We start from the raw sequence: 17,218 nt of genomic DNA, 5'->3' as shown, positions 1-17,218 counted from the left end.
GGACCCGCTAAGAACGTCTGGTAAAACTAGACGTCCAGAGTGGGTCCCGCGAGGGGACCTCGTAATGGGGCGATAAGGGGTTAACGGCGCTGGCACCTTTACCGGCGCCGTTAACCCCTTCCCGCCCCTCTCGTAATGATGCCCTGTGTGTCAATGCAAGGAATCTGAAGATTGGTCACTGCTCACATCATATTTAAATGATGAACAACTCAACAGTCACCTAGAAGTCACTGAAGTCAGTGAACATGGATTAAAATGTAGAAATAAAAAGTGCATTTGAAAAAATGACAAACCTCTGCTCTGGTATTTAAGTGGTGAAGCTAGTTCTGGCAAAAAAAATGGTTAATTCAAACAATTCAAATATTTTAAGAAGAGAAAACAAATAACCTTTCAGCTGTTGTAACAGCCCCACAGGTCTAGCTACTTACAACATGGGAGGTGTAACTTTACAGAAACTACCATTCCTCTCAACGGAACACCAAAAGAAATTTGAATATTACAAATTGTGAGCAGACGCTGCGTCTGAAGTACGCAGAATTCTGCAACAAATGAAAGTCCTTCTAGTAGATGAAGCAAGCCTAGTTTCTGACCTAACCAGATCGCGAGCAGCATAAAAGGGGAGTGAATGGAAGGCAGCGTGTGATTTGTCGGATCTACGTGATTTCACTGCATCACAACATTTTGAATTTTAAAAAAGGCTGAATTCGAAATGCGCGCTGCGGTGAAGTCACACATGATTTCAGACGCATTCCACTACCCATCCCCCACCTGCCCTTCGACATACCTATAGGTGACACATCTCATTGTGTGCTGCCGACTCCCCCATCTCCCTGCGACGCTGGTTCCCTTCACTTACATGTTTGTGAGCCGGAGCCGCAGGGTCCTCTTTTTTATTTTTATAGCTTTATGTACATGAAGCTGGGGACACCCTCACACCCCCTGCTGCCCTTGTTCACTACAATGGTACCGTATGGTGAATTTGATCAATATTTTTGCATGGCCGTATTTTTCGTACAACCGAAATTCAATGAAATCTAGCATACGTTTTCTTTTCTCAAGAGTTTCAGGTAATACCAGGTTTGTATGGGTAAGGTCAGGAGACATGAAGGTGGGCCAAGAAACCAGGGGAAGGAAGACAGTAGAATCGAGTGCTGGGGTTGTGCGTATCGAAGCTTGATTGCTCACAGTTAGACTGGGTGTCTCCCACACACCAATCACTCACAGTTTGACAGGGTGCCTCCCACACTTCTTTAGGGGTTCCGGGTTTCCTTGTGTGGTTTGTCTTCTTTTAAAATTGGTGTTTCTTTGGAAGACATGAGTCTGATTTCCATGGTGGTTTTTAACCCTTTATTTTCTATAGATTTACATGAGATTTACATGAGGTGGGAGCTAATGATTTAGCCATATAGCTAATTAGCAGCACACTTTGCTCTTTTTTTCTTGTCTCTATTTTCTGCTGCAAAACCAGGTATGGTTGCATATTTACATATCCGTTTGATTCTGGAATATGTACACATTACATTGGTTTTCTGAACAGTTGATGCATACCAGGGCATGTGTTTATGTATTATTTGTTCTAGTTTACCAGCATAGACCGTGTTGTACAGAATGTCGCAGACCAAGCCTGATTTGCACATGGGGCCTCATTACGAGTTTGGCGGGAGCCCAGCCTGCAAAACGGGCACGGCTACCGCCAAACTCGTATCCGACACCGCCACCCGCGAATGGGCAATTACCGGCCCATTACGAGTTTTGTGGGCTGTTATTTGCCCTTTTGCGGGTGGCAGTATTACCAGGCTCCCCATCCCCATTCTGCCCTATAGGGCAGAATGGGGATGGGGAGCATGGTTGCACCGGCACCGTTAATAACGGTGCCGGTGCATCTGCAGGTTTTGCTCGCAGGTGCCGCACAGACCGCCAGGCGCCCGCGAGCAAAACTCGTAATTTGGCAGTACGGTGTGAACGGTGCCGGTGCCTTACTGGCACCATTCACACCGTACCGCCAAACACGTAATGACCCCCATGGTCTTTCCCCTTTCTGTAATGGCTTGGCAGGCTAAAGAGCGATGGTTTGGAGGGTTGCTCAGAGCTGTGCCAGAGTTTGAGATTTATTCTAAACCTCCAGGCATCCCCTTTTGTTTTGCTGCAGACATGTGTATACCATTTCTTCTCCAGACAGGCATGGTGTTTAACCAGTGTAATATTATTTCCTATGGAGGAGACACATCACAAGTCTGTTTTTTATTATTATTGTTCACAGTTAGATGCCCTGAAGATGGCCTCCCCAGTCCTAAATGCATCGGCCAACACAGGCTTCTTCGCAAGACCTTGAAGAAAAGGGAAATGCAATAAAAAATAATAAGAGTTGGATCTAATGAGTCTTGTGGGAATGATTCTAAACTGCAGGAGGTATAATCTGCAACCAGAACTGCGGGTGCTTCCCACCGCCATTTTTGATAATTTGCCAATGGGTAAATCTGCCATAAGTAGCCGCTGAGCCCTGCTCCTGTGTTTTCCATAGTGTGGCATTTTCTCTCACTACCGACACTTCCGCCTCAGCTATCACGCTTTCTGTTCTTCCTGAGAGTGGTGGTTTGCTTTAAGAGGCGTGCCAACACCTGGGAGTTGCCACAGCATCATCTACCCCTGTATTTTCTGAGCACCCACTGTTCATACATGCCTGAATCATCCCAAATCACACTCTGCCCGTGTCACAGATTTGCTCTTTTTTCTCGAAATTCTTTTTTGAGATTTTATTCTCCCACATTCTCAGCTTCTGACAACTACAGATGGAGATGCTGCTGTGTGCCACGTGCTGTACCCGCCGTCGTAGCCCTGACAGCCAGAATGAGTGTCAGAATACAGACTGATTATATGTTGTATGAAACATACATGGGGCCACATTACGGGGTTGTGTGGTAGAGCCTGTCAGTAGGCGGCGGGCTACCGCCGGCCCCGTAACACTGTTTCCACCACTTGATATCCCAGTGGCATCCCGGTACCACCGGGGTATCATGAGCAGCGACGGAACAGTAAATCCCCATTCCCATGGAGTCCCATAGGATTCCCAAGGTCTAGTGAACAAGTATGACCAACTGTAGAGTGACACACAAACATAAGAGTATATGCTCGTCGGCAATGGGAAATAGCTGCTTCAGTGTGAGTGGGCTAGGTCCCATTAGACGAAAGGACTTTTCTGCCTCTCCAGGTCAGAGGGCCGTTTCTCTAATGGGAAATAGCTGCTTCAGTGTGAGTGAGCTCGTTCCCATTAGACGAGAGGACCTTTCTGCCTCTGCTGGTCAGAGGGCCGTTTCTCTAATGGGAAATAGCTGCTTCAGTGTGAGTGGGCTAGTTCCCATTAGACGAGAGGACCTTTCTGCCTCTGCAGATCAGAGGGCCGTTTCTCTAATGGGAAATAACTGCTTCAGTGTGGATGGGCTAGTTCCCATTAGACGAGAGGACCTTTCTGCCTTTCCAGGTTGGAGGGCTGTTTCTCTAATGGGAAATAGCTGCTTCAGTGTGAGTGAGCTAGTTCTCATTAGACGAGAGGACCTTTCTGCCTCTGCTGGTCAGAGGGCCGTTTCTCTAATGGGAAAGAGCTGCTTCATTATGAATGTGCTAGTTCCCATTAGACGAAAAGACCTTTCTGCCTCTGCAGGTCAGAGGGCCGTTTCTCTTATGGGAAATAGCTGCTTCAGTGTGAATGGGCTAGTTCCCATTAGACGAAAGGACCTTTCTGCCTCTCCAGGTCAGAGGGCCGTTTCTCTAATGGGAAATAGCTGCTTCAGTGTGAGTGAGCTCGTTCCCATTAGACGAGAGGACCTTTCTGCCTCTGCTGGTCAGAGGGCCGTTTCTCTAATGGGAAATAGCTGCTTCAGTGTGAGTGGGCTAGTTCCCATTAGACGAGAGGACCTTTCTGCCTCTGCAGATCAGAGGGCCGTTTCTCTAATGGGAAATAACTGCTTCAGTGTGAATGGGCTAGTTCCCATTAGACGAGAGGACCTTTCTGCCTTTCCAGGTTGGAGGGCCGTTTCTCTAATGGGAAATAGCTGCTTCAGTGTGAGTGAGCTAGTTCTCATTAGACGAGAGGACCTTTCTGCGTCTGCTGGTCAGAGGGCCGTTTCTCTAATGGGAAATAGCTGCTTCATTATGAATGTGCTAGTTCCCATTAGACGAAAAGACCTTTCTGCCTCTCCAGGTCAGAGGGCCGTTTCTCTAATGGGAAATAGCTGCTTCAGTGTGAGTGGGCTAGTTCCCATTAGCCGAGAGGACCTTTCTGCCTCTGCAGGTCAGAGGGCCGTTTCTCTAATGGGAAATAGCTGCTTCAGTGTGAGTGGGCTCGTTCCCATTAGACGAGAGGACCTTTCTGCCTCTGCTGGTCAGAGGGCCGTTTCTCTAATGGGAAAGAGCTGCTTCATTATGAATGTGCTAGTTCCCATTAGACGAAAAGACCTTTCTGCCTCTGCAGGTCAGAGGGCCGTTTCTCTAATGGGAAATAGCTGCTTCAGTGTGAGTGAGCTCGTTCCCATTAGACGAGAGGACCTTTCTGCCTCTGCTGGTCAGAGGGCCGTTTCTCTAATGGGAAATAGCTGCTTCAGTGTGAGTGGGCTAGTTCCCATTAGACGAGAGGACCTTTCTGCCTCTGCAGATCAGAGGGCCGTTTCTCTAATGGGAAATAACTGCTTCAGTGTGAATGGGCTAGTTCCCATTAGACGAGAGGACCTTTCTGCCTTTCCAGGTTGGAGGGCCGTTTCTCTAATGGGAAATAGCTGCTTCAGTGTGAGTGAGCTAGTTCTCATTAGACGAGAGGACCTTTCTGCCTCTGCTGGTCAGAGGGCCGTTTCTCTAATGGGAAATAGCTGCTTCATTACGAATGTGCTAGTTCCCATTAGACGAAAAGACCTTTCTGCCTCTCCAGGTCAGAGGGCCGTTTCTCTAATAGGAAATAGCTGCTTCAGTGTGAGTGGGCTAGTTCCCATTAGCCGAGAGGACCTTTCTGCCTCTGCAGGTCAGAGGGCCGTTTCTCTAATGGGAAATAGCTGCTTCAGTGTGAGTGGGCTCGTTCCCATTAGACGAGAGGACCTTTCTGCCTCTGCAGGTCGGAGGGCCGTTTCTCTAATGGGAAATAGCTGCTTCAGTGTGAATGGGCTAGTTCCCATTAGACGAGAGGACCTTTCTGCCTTTCCAGGTCGGAGGGCTGTTTCTCTAATGGGAAATAGCTGCTTCAGTGTGAGTGGGCTAGTTCCCATTAGACGAAAGGACTGTTCTGCCTCTCCAGGTCGGAGGGCCGTTTCTCTACTGGGAAATAGCTGCTTCAGGGCCTCATTACGAGTTTGGCGGGAGCCCAGCCTGCAAAACGGGCACGGCTACCGCCAAACTCGTATCCGACACCGCCACCCGCGAATGGGCAATTACCGGCCCATTACGAGTTTTGTGGGCTGTTATTTGCCCTTTTGCGGGTGGCAGTATTACCAGGCTCCCCATCCCCATTCTGCCCTATAGGGCAGAATGGGGATGGGGAGCATGGTTGCACCGGCACCGTTAATAACGGTGCCGGTGCATCTGCAGGTTTTGCTCGCAGGTGCCGCACAGACCGCCAGGCGCCCGCGAGCAAAACTCGTAATTTGGCAGTACGGTGTGAACGGTGCCGGTGCCTTACTGGCACCATTCACACCGTACCGCCAAACACGTAATGACCCCCATGGTCTTTCCCCTTTCTGTAATGGCTTGGCAGGCTAAAGAGCGATGGTTTGGAGGGTTGCTCAGAGCTGTGCCAGAGTTTGAGATTTATTCTAAACCTCCAGGCATCCCCTTTTGTTTTGCTGCAGACATGTGTATACCATTTCTTCTCCAGACAGGCATGGTGTTTAACCAGTGTAATATTATTTCCTATGGAGGAGACACATCACAAGTCTGTTTTTTATTATTATTGTTCACAGTTAGATGCCCTGAAGATGGCCTCCCCAGTCCTAAATGCATCGGCCAACACAGGCTTCTTCGCAAGACCTTGAAGAAAAGGGAAATGCAATAAAAAATAATAAGAGTTGGATCTAATGAGTCTTGTGGGAATGATTCTAAACTGCAGGAGGTATAATCTGCAACCAGAACTGCGGGTGCTTCCCACCGCCATTTTTGATAATTTGCCAATGGGTAAATCTGCCATAAGTAGCCGCTGAGCCCTGCTCCTGTGTTTTCCATAGTGTGGCATTTTCTCTCACTACCGACACTTCCGCCTCAGCTATCACGCTTTCTGTTCTTCCTGAGAGTGGTGGTTTGCTTTAAGAGGCGTGCCAACACCTGGGAGTTGCCACAGCATCATCTACCCCTGTATTTTCTGAGCACCCACTGTTCATACATGCCTGAATCATCCCAAATCACACTCTGCCCGTGTCACAGATTTGCTCTTTTTTCTCGAAATTCTTTTTTGAGATTTTATTCTCCCACATTCTCAGCTTCTGACAACTACAGATGGAGATGCTGCTGTGTGCCACGTGCTGTACCCGCCGTCGTAGCCCTGACAGCCAGAATGAGTGTCAGAATACAGACTGATTATATGTTGTATGAAACATACATGGGGCCACATTACGGGGTTGTGTGGTAGAGCCTGTCAGTAGGCGGCGGGCTACCGCCGGCCCCGTAACACTGTTTCCACCACTTGATATCCCAGTGGCATCCCGGTACCACCGGGGTATCATGAGCAGCGACGGAACAGTAAATCCCCATTCCCATGGAGTCCCATAGGATTCCCAAGGTCTAGTGAACAAGTATGACCAACTGTAGAGTGACACACAAACATAAGAGTATATGCTCGTCGGCAATGGGAAATAGCTGCTTCAGTGTGAGTGGGCTAGGTCCCATTAGACGAAAGGACTTTTCTGCCTCTCCAGGTCAGAGGGCCGTTTCTCTAATGGGAAATAGCTGCTTCAGTGTGAGTGAGCTCGTTCCCATTAGACGAGAGGACCTTTCTGCCTCTGCTGGTCAGAGGGCCGTTTCTCTAATGGGAAATAGCTGCTTCAGTGTGAGTGGGCTAGTTCCCATTAGACGAGAGGACCTTTCTGCCTCTGCAGATCAGAGGGCCGTTTCTCTAATGGGAAATAACTGCTTCATTATGAATGTGCTAGTTCCCATTAGACGAAAAGACCTTTCTGCCTCTGCAGGTCAGAGGGCCGTTTCTCTAATGGGAAATAGCTGCTTCAGTGTGAGTGAGCTCGTTCCCATTAGACGAGAGGACCTTTCTGCCTCTGCTGGTCAGAGGGCCGTTTCTCTAATGGGAAATAGCTGCTTCAGTGTGAGTGGGCTAGTTCCCATTAGACGAGAGGACCTTTCTGCCTCTGCAGATCAGAGGGCCGTTTCTCTAATGGGAAATAACTGCTTCAGTGTGAATGGGCTAGTTCCCATTAGACGAGAGGACCTTTCTGCCTTTCCAGGTTGGAGGGCCGTTTCTCTAATGGGAAATAGCTGCTTCAGTGTGAGTGAGCTAGTTCTCATTAGACGAGAGGACCTTTCTGCCTCTGCTGGTCAGAGGGCCGTTTCTCTAATGGGAAATAGCTGCTTCATTACGAATGTGCTAGTTCCCATTAGACGAAAAGACCTTTCTGCCTCTCCAGGTCAGAGGGCCGTTTCTCTAATAGGAAATAGCTGCTTCAGTGTGAGTGGGCTAGTTCCCATTAGCCGAGAGGACCTTTCTGCCTCTGCAGGTCAGAGGGCCGTTTCTCTAATGGGAAATAGCTGCTTCAGTGTGAGTGGGCTCGTTCCCATTAGACGAGAGGACCTTTCTGCCTCTGCAGGTCGGAGGGCCGTTTCTCTAATGGGAAATAGCTGCTTCAGTGTGAATGGGCTAGTTCCCATTAGACGAGAGGACCTTTCTGCCTTTCCAGGTCGGAGGGCTGTTTCTCTAATGGGAAATAGCTGCTTCAGTGTGAGTGGGCTAGTTCCCATTAGACGAAAGGACTGTTCTGCCTCTCCAGGTCGGAGGGCCGTTTCTCTACTGGGAAATAGCTGCTTCAGGGTGAATGGGCTAGTTCCCATTAGACGAGAGGACCTTTCTGCCTCTGCAGGTCGGAGGGTGGTTTCTCTAATGGGAAATAGCTGCTTCAGTGTGAGTGAGCTCGTTCCCATTAGACGAGAGGACCTTTCTGCCTCTGCTGGTCAGAGGGCCGTTTCTCTAATGGGAAATAGCTGCTTCAGTGTGAGTGGGCTAGTTCCCATTAGACGAGAGGACCTTTCTGCCTCTGCAGATCAGAGGGCCGTTTCTCTAATGGGAAATAACTGCTTCAGTGTGAATGGGCTAGTTCCCATTAGACGAGAGGACCTTTCTGCCTTTCCAGGTTGGAGGGCCGTTTCTGTAATGGGAAATAGCTGCTTCAGTGTGAGTGAGCTAGTTCTCATTAGACGAGAGGACCTTTCTGCCTCTGCTGGTCAGAGGGCCGTTTCTCTAATGGGAAATAGCTGCTTCATTATGAATGTGCTAGTTCCCATTAGACGAAAAGACCTTTCTGCCTCTCCAGGTCAGAGGGCCGTTTCTCTAATGGGAAATAGCTGCTTCAGTGTGAGTGGGCTAGTTCCCATTAGCCGAGAGGACCTTTCTGCCTCTGCAGGTCAGAGGGCCGTTTCTCTAATGGGAAATAGCTGCTTCAGTGTGAGTGGGCTCGTTCCCATTAGACGAGAGGACCTTTCTGCCTCTGCTGGTCAGAGGGCCGTTTCTCTATTGGGAAAGAGCTGCTTCATTATGAATGTGCTAGTTCCCATTAGACGAAAAGACCTTTCTGCCTCTGCAGGTCAGAGGGCCGTTTCTCTTATGGGAAATAGCTGCTTCAGTGTGAATGGGCTAGTTCCCATTAGACGAAAGGACCTTTCTGCCTCTCCAGGTCAGAGGGCCGTTTCTCTAATGGGAAATAGCTGCTTCAGTGTGAGTGAGCTCGTTCCCATTAGACGAGAGGACCTTTCTGCCTCTGCTGGTCAGAGGGCCGTTTCTCTAATGGGAAATAGCTGCTTCAGTGTGAGTGGGCTAGTTCCCATTAGACGAGAGGACCTTTCTGCCTCTGCAGATCAGAGGGCCGTTTCTCTAATGGGAAATAACTGCTTCAGTGTGAATGGGCTAGTTCCCATTAGACGAGAGGACCTTTCTGCCTTTCCAGGTTGGAGGGCCGTTTCTCTAATGGGAAATAGCTGCTTCAGTGTGAGTGAGCTAGTTCTCATTAGACGAGAGGACCTTTCTGCCTCTGCTGGTCAGAGGGCCGTTTCTCTAATGGGAAATAGCTGCTTCATTATGAATGTGCTAGTTCCCATTAGACGAAAAGACCTTTCTGCCTCTCCAGGTCAGAGGGCCGTTTCTCTAATAGGAAATAGCTGCTTCAGTGTGAGTGGGCTAGTTCCCATTAGCCGAGAGGACCTTTCTGCCTCTGCAGGTCAGAGGGCCGTTTCTCTAATGGGAAATAGCTGCTTCAGTGTGAGTGGGCTCGTTCCCATTAGACGAGAGGACCTTTCTGCCTCTGCAGGTCGGAGGGCCGTTTCTCTAATGGGAAATAGCTGCTTCAGTGTGAATGGGCTAGTTCCCATTAGACGAGAGGACTGTTCTGCCTCTCCAGGTCGGAGGGCCGTTTCTCTACTGGGAAATAGCTGCTTCAGGGTGAATGGGCTAGTTCCCATTAGACGAGAGGACCTTTCTGCCTCTGCAGGTCGGAGGGTGGTTTCTCTAATGGGAAATAGCTGCTTCAGTGTGAGTGGGCTAGTTTCCATTAGACGAGAGGACCTTTCTGCCTTTCCAGGTCGGAGGACTATTGCTCTAATGGGAAATAGCTGCTTCAGTGTGAGTGGGCTAGTTCCCATTAGCCGAGAGGACCTTTCTGCCTCTGCAGGTCAGAGGGCCGTTTCTCTAATGGGAAATAGCTGCTTCAGTGTGAGTGGGCTCGTTCCCATTAGACGAGAGGACCTTTCTGCCTCTGCAGGTCGGAGGGCTGTTTCTCTAATGGGAAATAGCTGCTTCAGTGTGAATGGGCTAGTTCCCATTAGACGAGAGGACTGTTCTGCCTCTCCAGGTCGGAGGGCCGTTTCTCTACTGGGAAATAGCTGCTTCAGGGTGAATGGGCTAGTTCCCATTAGACGAGAGGACCTTTCTGCCTCTGCAGGTCGGAGGGTGGTTTCTCTAATGGGAAATAGCTGCTTCAGTGTGAGTGGGCTAGTTTCCATTAGACGAGAGGACCTTTCTGCCTTTCCAGGTCGGAGGACTATTGCTCTAATGGGAAATAGCTGCTTCAGTGTGAGTGGGCTAGTTCCCATTAGACGAGAGGACCTTTCTGCCTCTGCAGGTCGGAGGGTGGTTTCTCTAATGGGAAATAGCTGCTTCAGTGTGAGTGGGCTAGTTTCCATTAGACGAGAGGACCTTTCTGCCTTTCCAGGTCGGAGGACTATTGCTCTAATGGGAACTAGCTGCTTCAGTGTGAGTGAGCTCGTTCCCATTAGACGAGAGGACCTTTCTGCCTCTGCAGGTCGGAGGGTGGTTTCTCTAATGGGAAATAGCTGCTTCAGTGTGAGTGGGCTAGTTCCCATTAGACGAGAGGACCTTTCTGCCTCTCCAGGTCGGAGGGCCATTTCTCTAATGGGAACTAGCCTTCTCAGTGTGAGTAGGTTAGTTTCCATTATTATGCAGGACTTGCCCACTAGGGGCAAAAAGGGCCATTTCTCTTGTTGAATGGAAGACTGGATAATGCGCAGGGCGCAGCGCTGCAGCGGGCAAAGCATGCAATTCAATGTGAGGCAGAATAATAAATCAGGAGCTGAGACGGGAACGTCTTGACAGGTCTTTAATTAAACATGAACTGCCTACTTGGCGGTAACCCCGCCTCCTCAATCACGTGGGTCGCAGCCCACTCGTAACTGCAATAAACAGAGGACTGTTCCTCTCAACAAAGTAACAGTAATAGAAGTAGGACATTACATCTCCCCCCTTCTTAACAAAACACTTTACCAACATTCAGTTGAATTCTTCAATCCAGCTCGTGGGTCTGCGAATGACCCTTTTGGATGGGCTGCGCACAGGTGGAGCCTGGTTCAATGGAGTGCCGTCACTGTCACTGCCGCTGTCATCAGCGTCTCTTTCCTCTTCATGATACTCAGAGTCTATGTCGGAAGAGTCATCGGGCAGTGTCACTGAAGTGCTGGCGGGGGTGTCAGTGCTGCCAAATGTCCTGAAGAATGATGAGGTCCTGGTGACCGTGCCCTGTGGGCTGGCTGCCGTTACCATCGAGCCCTGGATGTGAGTTACGGTCATGGGATCTGGTTTGAAGGCAGGCATGTCCTTTGTGACTTGCTTTTGTCGCACTAGTACTTGATCTCTGACACGGAGTAGACTCGGCCTGGCCTGTCTCCTTGTGTCGGCATACTCCTTCATTTTGTCTTTGCTTTCCTGATCTTTGTTTCTGGCATTCTTGGTGTGCATGTCTTCCGCCTTTGCTCGTGTGTAGTGGGGAAGCTTTGTTTTGATGACACGCCCGAACATTAGCATTGATGGGCATTCGCCTGTTGAGCTGTGAGGCGTGTTCCGGTACTCTCGCAGCAGTGTGCAAATGGCTTGCATGAACGAGCCATTTTTGATGGAACAAATCTGGAGCCTGCGTTTGAGGATTCCCATGAAACGTTCCACCATTCCGTTTGCTTGTGGCCATAGTGGTGTGACTTTGTGGTGCTGGAATCCTAGGTGTTCTGCAAACATGGCAAAATCATTTCCCTTAAAAGGAGGTCCATTGTCTGATTTGACTCTGCAAGGAATGCGTAGTCAGCAAAGGTTTTGTCCAGCGCTGGTATGACGGCTTGAGCACTGGTCGAGTGGATCAGGTGGACTTCTGGGAATTGCAACATTTCATCTATGATCACTCGCACGTATTTGCCGTTTGCTAGAGGCCCAAACATGTCTACTGCTACCTCGTCCACACCTGCAGGGGCATCACAGATGTTTGAATTGGTTCGGGAAACGTGCGAGGTGCCACCGCTTGGCAAGGTAAGCAGTTTTTTAGTAGTTGTTCCACCCGTTCGTCTATGGATGGGAACCACACTTTCGTTCCCAGTTGTCTCTTGGTTGACACTATCCCTCTGTGCCCAGCGTGTGCGATGTCCAGTACCTGGTTCTGTAGCGCTGCCGGAATTACCATCCTGTTTTCCTTCAATAACAGGCCTTCAGGTGATGTGGACAAGGTGTCGCGGACGAGTTTGAATGTGCGAAATTGATGTTCCTCCTCTGTGGACAGGAGCGGTACCCATCTTTGTCTGGTTTGCCACTGGTTTGATCTTAGACATGATTGTACTGTTTGGAGTAGTTGGTCCTTCTGTGTCGCCTCCAGCAACTGTGCAGTGTTGATGGACTTGGGTAGTGCACTGCTGATCAGGTAACGTAGATATTGGTTTGCTTTGTGCGATTGTCGCTCCTCTTGAGCTGGAAGTGGATATCGTGACAGAAAATCTGCGGGATTGTTGTCCTTGCCCGGGTGGTGGATTATGTTGAATGAGTACTCTTGTAGCCTCAAGCCCCATCTGGCAATGTGTGGTGGCATTTTGGCTGTTGGTTTGCCATAAATGGTGGTGAGGGCCTGGTGATCCGTGATTATGGTGAATGGTCGCCAGTATAGAAACAAGTGGTAATGTTCGCATGCCCAAACAACTGCCAGGCTCTCTTTTTCAGGTGGAGAATATGCACATTCTGTGGTGGAGAGGCTTCGGCTTGCATAGGCTACAATTCTCCTCGGGGAGTCAGGTGATGCTCCACGCTTGGATTGCGCTAGGATTGCGCCTAATCCAACGGGGCTGGCGTCTACTGTGAGCTGCGTGTCCAGGTCGGGGTAGTATGCCATGCATGAGGCCGTTGCGATTTGTTTTTTAATTTCTTGAAATGCTTCTTCGCAGGTATCAGACCATTGGAATTCTTGGTTTTTCCCGGTGAGCAGTCGTAGGGGTGTGCTCACGGAATCAAAGTCTTGGATATATCGAGTGCAGTAGCACGCCATTCCCAGGAATGAGCTTACTGCTGAGACTGATGTGGGTGTAGGGGTCTCTACCAGTGCTTGGACCTTTTCCGGATCTGGTTTTAGGCCATATATTGAGAAGATATGTCCAAAGAATTTGAGGGTGGACTTGATAATCTCACATTTGTTTGGGTTGAGTGTGAGATGTGTGAGTTCTCCATCGCCATGCAGACTCTCCCTTAATGTGTCATCATGGCTGTCTTGCATGGTGCCAAAGATTAGTATGTCAGAGTATTTTAAACAATTGGGAAGGTGCTTTATCACCTGGTGTATTTCGTTCTGGAAGATTTCCGCAGCTGAAGATACCCCAAAACTGAGTCTTTTATATCTGAACAGGTCCAGATGTGTTGAGAAGGTGGTGATATATCTTGAGGCAGGGTGTAACTCCAGCTGGTGGTATCCTTTATTTAAATCTAACTTTGAAAACACTTTGGAACCGTGCAATAAGTGCATCATGTCAGTCATTCTTGGGGCAAGGTGTCGTTCTCGCTCTATGGCCATGTTTGGGGCCCTCATGTCAATGCATATGCGAATGCTGTCCTTGTTGTCCTTCTTTGGCACGGGCACGATGGGGGACACCCACGGAGTTGGTCCCGGTGCTGGTTCTGTGATGTCCTGCTGTAATAGAGATTGAATTTCGTCCTCCACGTGTCTTTGTATGTTGAGAGGTATGCCTCTGAAATGTTGCGCCGTTGGAGGAATCTGAGGATTGATGTGCAGCTTTACTTGTTTATCCTTTAATTTTCCCAGACCTGTAAATAGAGAAGGGAACATTTTTGTCATCATGTCCTTTAGGCTGGTTGTGTATGGCGACATTATTTCATACATTATTTGAATAAGTCCCATTTGAATGGCAGATTTGAAACTTTAGATGCTGCCACCTGGTACATCTCCTTTTATGACATAAATGTTGATCTTTTGACTCTTGTCTTTGTATTGGCAGTGGGCGGTAAACATTCCTTGGCAGTTGAGTGGCTTGTTGGAGCCGTATGGATAAATCAATGTATCTGCTTCTTTCAGCGCCTTCTTGTAATTGAGTAATTTGTACGTCTCATCATTTATGACATTGACTGTCGCTCCTGTGTCAATTAGAAACTCTTTATTTTGTCCATTTACTTGTAGTAGCAGAGTGGGGCTGTATTCCGCGGCTATGCTGTTCCCGATAGCATGTACGTATCCACTTTTTCTGTCTCCGCTGGACGAGGATGACTGCGACTCCCGTCTTTTGTGAGGCAAATTTTCTAGATATCTGATCTTTTGCCTGGAGTGTCGTCTTTGTGAATCATGTCTGGTGCTGGTGCGGCTTGAGTATTCTCTTCTTTCTTCCCGCCTTCTTTTCTCTCACGGGGTGTCACGTGATGAATTTTGAGGTTCATGGCTGGAGACTGTGGGCGAATGTCCTCTGCGAGATCTTGAGCTTCCTCTTGCGGAGTTTTGATCATGCCTCCGTGCGTCCCTGTTTATTTCTGTTGGCTGGAAGAAGTTGATGTTTCTGCACACTGATTGGAAGGGATTTTCACCTCCGCACTTATCACAGTTGTGTCCAATGGCAGGACATGGACCGACATGTGGGAATTTAAAGCCGCACCTGTAGCATTTGTTGTGTTCTGCGGGTGAGGGTCTCTTGACTTCCTGATGGGGCACACTGAGGCCGTGGAGGCTGACTGTGAAATTTTGATGTTACCTAATGATTCCGTCTGTTGCATGAGAGCAGAGTCAGCTCGTGCGAGTTGTAATATTTCCTCTGGTGTTCTGCTTTTCTGAAGTAGCTTATTTCTGAATTCATGTGACTCACAGCCGGCAATGGTTTGAGACTTTAATGCTTCATCCGTTGAATATCTGTCGAAGTCGCAATATTTTGCTCTCTTTCTTAGACGCATTACAAAATTGTCCATGTTTTCGCCACTTTCCTGTGTGGATGTGTGGATGATGTGTCGTTCATAGTCAACATTTCGCAGCGGTGCGAAGTAGGCGTTTAGTGCATCAATGATACCTTGGAAAGTGTCTGTGTCGAACTCAGGCATTTCAAAGACAATGTCATGGACAACTGGGCCCAATGAGTGGAGTAGGATACCTCTCAGTTGGCGCTCCTCCCTTACACCTGATGCATCTATGTAAATGTGCAGTTCTTTGAGCCATCTAGCCCATCTGGGGGCGAGACTGCTGGTGTCAGCCATGTGAAATGGTGGCAGAGCTTGCAAGTGTAGGGATTCTGAACCACTATCTTCTTTGTGAGTGGCTTGGCGAGGTGTGGAGCTGGAGGAGGGGCTCAGGATTCCGCTGTCTGGAGTGTCTTCAGACATGGTTGATTTCTTCTCTGATTTGTTTGCAGGTATTTCTTGGCTCTGGAAGAGCAGATACGTGGAGGCTTTCAGTCTGCAGTTCTGTGGACAGCGTGGGCAGAGTATGTGAAAATGTTCGTCCGGCGAGTCATTGTACTTTTAATTGAATGCACGCACGTGGCTGGCTGAGTCAATATTGCAGCATCCGACGCGCGTTGAAACGCTGCACGTGGATTAGTTTTGAAATGTCCCTGCACCATGTATCGAGTGCACGCGTATGGATAATTTGGCTCCCTTGTGTAATACGTGGTGCGCGTAATACATGTGCTGGCTATCTCAGGCTGCTCACGCGAGTGCCGCCTTATGGGCCAAGGGCTTCCTTACTGGAGAAGTGTCTTGCGCCGCGTGTGTTGCGAAACAGCTCCGGAGACACAAATTCAGCGTAGTGTCATGTTCAACGTCGGAGTAGCTGGTCATCCCTCCGGGCTCCGGTGCCGTTTACATGAACCTCGTCGCCATTGTTGAATGCAAGACTGGATAATGCGCAGGGCGCAGCGCTGCAGCGGGCAAAGCAATGCAATTCAATGTGAGGCAGAATAATAAATCAGGAGCTGAGACCGTCTTGACAGGTCTTTAATTAAACATGAACTGCCTACTTGGCGGTAAACCCGCCTCCTCAATCACGTGGGTCGCAGCCCACTTGTAACTGCAATAAACAGAGGACAGCTCCTCTCCACAAAGTAACAGTATGCCACTAGGGGGCAAAAAGGGGCCATTTCTCTAATGGGAACTAGGCCACTCACACAGAAGCAGCTATTTTCCATCTGAGAAATGGCCCTAAGAACTGATGGTCCGTTTCTCTGATGGGAACTAGTATCAACCGTAGCCATTCGGTCTTCCTTTTCTACACATGCTCCGGTGATCCGTGTCTTATCAGTGCGCATGTGCGGGCCGGGCTCCATTGATTAAGGCCAGAGCTAGGCCAGAGCTAGGCCGTGCCAGCGCGTGCGGTTTCCAGTATCCCTCCTATGCGCATGTCTTGCTTCATGCGCATGCTCTCTAGAGTCTCCGCGTCTGCGTGTTTCGTGTCCAGGATCCCCCGTATGCGCATGCGCTCGTTCCTGTCTGCGCATGCTCTCTAGAGTCTTCACGTCAGCGGGCGTGTTTCCAGTATCCCTCCTATGCGCATGCTTTGTTTCCTCTCTGCGCATGCTCTCTAGAGGTACCGCGTCACGCGTGGTATCTCCAATGTCCCTCTTCTGCGCATGCTCTGGTTCCTCTCTGCACATGTGCATACACTCTAGAGGGCTCACGCATCACGGCGCCGTTTCCTGTATCTCACCTATGCGCATGCGCTAATTCCTTTCTGCGCATGCTCTCTAGAGTCCTCCGTCCGTGCCTGCTTTCTCCGGTATCCCTCCTCTGCGCATGCTCTCTAGAGGTGCCGCGTCATCGCGCGCTTTCCTGTTTCCCTCTGCGCATGCGGTGTTTCTCGGCTGCGCATGCTCTCTAGAGTCCCCTCGTCACGCCTCGTGTCTCCGGCTCTCCTCCTCTGCGCATGCTCTTTAGAGTCCCCCGTCAGGGCCTGCTGTCTCCAGAATCCCTCCTCTGCGCATGCTCTCTAGAGGTACCGCGTCACGCGTGGTATCTCCATTGCCCCTCTTCTGCGCATGCTCCCAAGATCAGTGCCTCACAGGGCCCGTGTCTGTACCGGCTCTGCAGCCCGGCTCCAGTGATTGGGGCTGATCGCTCAGGCATATTCAGTCACTCTGGGGAGTTCTGAGAGCGCTCTCCGAGGGTCCGAGTGATGGACGTGTAAACTAAATCCTCATTCCTGTTCTGTCCACGTTGGGAGCACATCTTCATTGCGCATGCTCATTCCTGTCTCGCAAGCCCTGTCCCGGTACCTCCTTAATGCGCATG

Source organism: Ambystoma mexicanum, chromosome 6q (assembly GCF_040938575.1).
Source record: "Ambystoma mexicanum isolate Mex_15411 chromosome 6q, UKY_AmexF1_1, whole genome shotgun sequence".
NCBI classification, from domain to species: domain Eukaryota; kingdom Metazoa; phylum Chordata; class Amphibia; order Caudata; family Ambystomatidae; genus Ambystoma; species Ambystoma mexicanum.
The sequence above is the reverse complement of the archived record's forward strand: the minus strand, read 5'-3'. Positions refer to the sequence as shown.